Source organism: Aquarana catesbeiana, linkage group LG10 (genome assembly GCF_042186555.1).
Source record: "Aquarana catesbeiana isolate 2022-GZ linkage group LG10, ASM4218655v1, whole genome shotgun sequence".
NCBI lineage: Eukaryota > Metazoa > Chordata > Amphibia > Anura > Ranidae > Aquarana > Aquarana catesbeiana.
In genome coordinates, this window is record NC_133333.1 from 253,726,351 (window position 1) to 253,732,362 (window position 6,012).

Here is a 6,012-nt window from a genome sequence, read left to right on the forward strand (position 1 = left end):
GTACTTTTTCTAATATACTTCAGGTGGTGTACACAGTACCGTACACCCATAGTGCAGTTGCTACTACTTTTCTGGTGGTGTACACAATACAGTACACCCATAGTTGTTATTACACTTCTGTTGGTGTACACAGTACCGTGCATCCCTAGTGCAGTTGCTACTACTTCTCTGGTGGTGTACACAGTACACAATACATACACTCCACCCATAGTTGTTATTACGCTTCTGTTGGTGTACACAGTACCGTGCATCCATAGTGCAATTGCTACTACTTTTCTGGTGGCGTACACAGTACACAATACATAAAGTGCACCCATAGTTGCTATTAGACTTCTGGTGGTGTACACAATACCGTTCACCCCTAGTGCAGTTGCTACTACTTTTCTGGTGGTGTACACAGTACACAATACATACAGTACACCCATAGTTGTTATTACACTTCTGTTGGTGTACACAGTACCGTGCACCCCTAGTGCAGTTGCTACTACTTTTCTGGTGGTGTACACAGTACACAATACATACAGTGCACCCATAGTTGCTATTAGACTTCTGGTGGTGTACACAGTACACAATAGATACAGTGCACCCATAGTTGTTATTACACTTCTGGTGGTGTACACAATACCGTTTACCCCTAGTGCAGTTGCTACTACTTTTCTGGTGGTGTACACAATACATACAGTGCACCCATAGTTGTTATTACACTTCTGTTGATGTACACAGTACAGTGCACCCATAGTGCAGTTGCTACTACTTTTCTGGTGGTGTACACAGTACACAATACATACAGTACACCCATAGTTGTTATTACACTCCTGTTGGTGTACACAATACCGTTCACCCCTAGTGCAGTTGCTACTACTTTCCTGGTGGTGTACACAATACATACAGTACACCCATAGTTGTTATTACACTTCTGTTGGTGTACACAGTACGGTGCACCCCTAGTGCAGTTGCTACTACTTTTCTGGTGGTGTACACAGTACACAATACAGTGTAGTGTGGTTTTGCTAAACAAAATTTACAGCATGTCCGGAAGGCCACCAAGGAGAGGCAGACGCTCACAGGCCACTCAAAGAGTGCAAGCAGGCTCTGTGTCTACAGTCGACAGTGCTGGTCATGGACACGGTGCATCCTCAGCATGTGGCCGTCGGGCATGCTTGTCCTTTTTTTCTGCAGTTGGCCATGTTATTGAGCCACAACATGCAGAAGAGTTGGTGGAATGGATAACAAAGTCGTCCTCATCCTCCTCATGCTCTGTCACCCAGGCTCAGAGTAGTTTGCCCACCAATGCAGCTGCCAAGGCAGCCTATTCCATCGGCTCCATGTCAACAGTCACTCCCTCCCTAGCCCCACCATCATGGCAGGAGTCCCCTGAACTATTCGACCACAATGTCGGGTACATGCTGCAGGAGGATGCACAGCAATTTAAAGGCTCCAATGATGGTACCCAGGTTGAGGAAGGGAGTAACGTGAGCCTAGAGAGAGGGGGTGCCCAAGAAGGTCCAGAAACTGGCAGTCATGTTCCCCCAGCTGCAGCATACTGCCAAGTTTGCTCCAGTGACCAGGAGGGAGATGATGATGAGGTCACTGACTCTACTTGGGTGCCTGATAGAAGAGAGGAGTAGGAGGAGGAGGCAAATCTCCAACAAGGCAGGATGCCCTCCAGGGGGCAGCCTAAGGGCAGCCATCCTATTGCATCACACGGCAGAGCTAAGCAGGTGCAGGGCGCTGCTGACTCCCTGCATATTTTGAAAAGTTCTTTGGTGTGGGCCTTTTTTGACACGTGTGCAGCAGATCGCACCATTGCTGTTTGCAACATATGTCTGAAGCGTATCAGCAGCCACTTGGGCACCACATGCTTGACCAGACATCTGACGACCTCCCATGCAGTCCGTTAGCAACAGCACTTCAAAGACCCACATCAAAGAATAAGGCGGACCTCTCCTTGCTCCTCATCAGCTGGGATCTCCAACCCCACTATACCTCCAGTCCTCTCACAAACCTGCACTGAGAGGAATGAAGGTATAAAAATAGGTGTCCCAAGTACTTGCAGCCAATCTGCTAGTGGTACACCAACATCCGATTTTAGCAGGCAAATTTCCCTACCCCAGTTGCTAAACCGTAAAAAGAAATTCGGTCCCAGTCATCCGCATGCTCGGCATCTGAATGCTAGCTTGGCCAAATTTCTAGCACTGCAACTGCTGCCTTTTCAGCTGGTAGACTCTGCCTGCTTTCGTGAATTTGTGGAGTGTGCGGCCATCCTGGCTCTCTACCAGCATGTGGAAGGCAATGTCTTGGTCTCGTTGGACAGGGCGGTCAGCAGTAAGGTGCAAAAAGATGCCAAGGCAAAAAGATGCCATGCAGTGCTTGAGTTGGTCTGCATAGGGAACAATAGCCACACTGGGGCAGAGATCCTGTCAGGTCTGCAGGGGCAGGCTCAGAGGTGGTTGATGCCACGCCAGCTTCAGCCAGGAATGGTTGTATGCGACAATGGCACCAACCTCCTCTCCGCCCTCCGACAGGGACACTTGACCCATGTTTCCTGTTTGGCTCACGTCCTGAATTTGGTGGTGCAGCGGTTCTTGAGCAGGTACCGTGGTTTACAGGATCTCCTGAGGCAGGCCACAAAAGTCTGTGGTCATTTCCGCTGGTCATATAATGCCAGTGCTCGGCTAGCTGACATTCAAAGAGAATGCAACCTGCCCAAGAACTGCCTTATTTGTGACATGCCCACCAGGTGGAACTCAACATTGGCAATGCTGCAGTGGCTGCACATGCAGCAGAGGGCCATCAATGAGTACCTGTGTGAGTATGGCACCAGGACAGGGTCAGGGGAGCTTTGCTTTTTTTCACCACACCAGTGGCTACTGATCAAGGATGCATGCACTGTCCTGTCACCATTTGAGGAGGCCATGAGGATGGTGAGCAGTGACAGTGCATGCATCAGTGATACTGTCCCTCTTGTCTTCCTGTTGGAGCACACGCTTCGTGGAATAATGGACAGGGCACTTCAGGCAGAACAGCGGGAGGAAGAGGAGGACTTTCTTATCTCTCAAGGCCCCCCTTATCCAGATAGTATCCTGCAGGCCCGCTGATCACACAGGAAGAAGAAGAGGAGGAGGAGGAGGATTGTGTCAGCATGGAGGTGGAGGATAACACTCAGCATCAGTAGCAGTCTTCGAAGGATCGTTTTCAGTCCCCAAAAACCCATGGAGTTGTACGTGGCTGGGAAGAGGTGGTTGAGGATCATGTGATCCATAGTAACCCAGAGGACCCAGGATGCCTCTGCAAACTTATGCTGCATGGCCTCTCTGATCCTGCAAAGCCTGCAAAAGGACCGTAGGATTTGTGGTATCAAGGAGAGGGATCATTACTGGCTGGCAACCCTTCTTAATCCACGTTACAAGGGTAAGGTTACAGAACTTATCCAGCCTTCGCAGAGGGAGCAGAGGATGAAACATCCTGGGCCTGGGAGGTTACAATTTCCTGGTGCTGGACAACGTGTTGCTGAGGCTTCGTTCAGTCACAGAAAGAGCGGTGGACAAGGTGGCCGGCTGACCGATGCCTGCATTCTTCAGTCCTTAGCGTCAAGTTCTGGTCGGTTCCAGCAACCATCGCCAGTGTCTTAATTACATGGTGCAGGAATATCTAGGGGCAAGATCAGACTTGGAGACCTTTCCAACAGAACATCCACTGGGTTACTGGGTCTCGAGGATGTACCACTGGCCAGAGCTTGCTCAATATGCAGTTGAGCTACTTGCCTCTCCTGCATCCAGCATTCTTTCTGAACACACTTTCAGTGCTGCTAAAGGCTTTGTAACAGATCACAGTGTGCGCCTGTCCACAGACTCTGTTGATCGGCTCACATTCATAAAAATGAATCAGTCTTGGATCACCAGCTACCAAGCACCTGATGCTGATGCAACCGACTGATTTTTATATGGATGTGGGATCCCTTGAAGACTGCATATGCTGAGTGACTATCCTATTATGCTGAGTGAATATCCTATTCCTTCTCAATCTTCATGATGATAGCTTCTAAGAATATTTCTGGTTCAGGGCACCACCACCACTGCCTAAAGTCCAATTTTTCTGCCCCTGTTTAACAGGGGCATGCAATTGCAATTGTTGATCAAATATTTAACAGCAGGGCTCGTTCCTGCACTCAACAAGAGTATCTGTGAGGCTTTACAGTATTGTGCCATCACCATCGCCTAAGGCCCAATTTTTCTGCCCCTGTTTATCAGGGACGTGTAATTACAATTTTAGCTCAAATATTTAACAGTAGGGCTCGTTCCTGCGCTCAACAAGTGTATCTGTGAGGCTTTCCAGTGTTGTGCCACCACCACCACCGCCTAATGGCCCGTACACACGATCAGAAATTCCACCAGCAAAAGTCGGATGTGAGCTTTTGGTCAGAAATTCCGACTGTGTGTATGCTCCATCTGACTTTTGCTGGCAGAATTCCAGCCAGCAAAAGATTGAGAGCAGGTTCTCTATTTTTCGGTCGGAAAAAGTTCCTATCCAAAAATTTGTTCGTCTGTATGCATTTCGGACGCGCTAAAAATCACTCATGCTCAGAAACAATTCAACGCATGCTCGGAAGCATTGAACTTCATTTTCTAGGCTCGTCGTAGTGTTGTACATCACCGCGTTCCTGACGATAGAAAGTTCAGAGAACTTTTGTGTGACCGTGTATATGCAAGGCAAGCTTGAGCGGAATTCCGTCGGAAAAACCATCCAAGTTTTTTCTGATGGAATTTCTGATCGTGTGTAGAGGGCATAAGGCCCAATTTTTCTGCCCCTGTTAAACAGGGGGTGCATAATTACAATTTTTGATCTAATATTTCACAGCAGGGCCCCTTCCTGCGCCCAACAAGAGTATCTGTGAGGCTTTACAGTGTTGTGCCATCACCACCACCTCCTAAGGCCCAATTTTTCTGCCCCTGTTTAACAGGGGCATGTAATTACAATTTGGGTTCTAATATTTCACAGCAGGGCCCGTTCCTGCGCTCAACAAGAGTATCTGTGAGGCTTTACAGTGTTGTGCCACCACCACCACCACCACCACCGCCTAAGGCCCAATTTGTCTGCCCCTGATTAACAGGAGCATGTAATTACAATTCTTGATATAATATTTCACAGCAGGGCCCGTTCCAGCACCCACCAAGAATAACTATGAGGGCTTACAGTGTTCTGGTACCACCATCACCTAAGGCCCAATTTTCCGTAGAGTATATAGGGCAGGCCGTATAGTATATACAGACGGTCCCCTATTTTCAAACATCCGACTTACAAAAGACTTCTACTTACAAACGGAGGGAGACAACAGGAAGTGAGCGGAAATCTACCCATAAGAAGGGAAATTCTCTCCTGTAAGAGTTTATATGGGAAAAAAGGTGTCTCCACTGATGCTTTATCACCAATCCTAGTTTCCCTAATAACCCAAAATTTTCAAAATCAAATTGTCGTTGGGACAGAAAGTGAGGTGAAATCTTCTGAACAGAGGCACAGACAGCAAAACAAATGTTACAGGGGTGATAACCCTTCCCTATGTTATCCAAAAAGCTTAAAAATAGATTTTTTGGCTGGAGCTACACTTAAAAAATGTACCTGTTCCAAATTACAAACAGATTCAACATGAGAACAAACCTACAGTCCCTATCTTGTTTGTAACCCGGGGACCGCCTGTATACTGACCCCAAACACTTTTTAGGACAATAACTTGTATATTAGCCTTTAAAATTAGCACTTTTGATTTTTCATGTTCGAGTCCCATAGACTTTAATGGTGTTCGCGTGTTTGTACAAATTTTTTGCCTGTTCGCATGTTTTGCCGCGAGGAGTTCGGCTCATCCCTAATAAGGTCTTCTACTTCATATCTATAGGAGAATGTACAATCAGCTTCTAGTGTGTATGGTCACCTCAATAATTTTGAATTACAAGTTTGAATCTTATTGTTTGTTTGTAGTATGTATAATAATTATATTATAATAATTATATAAGCTAT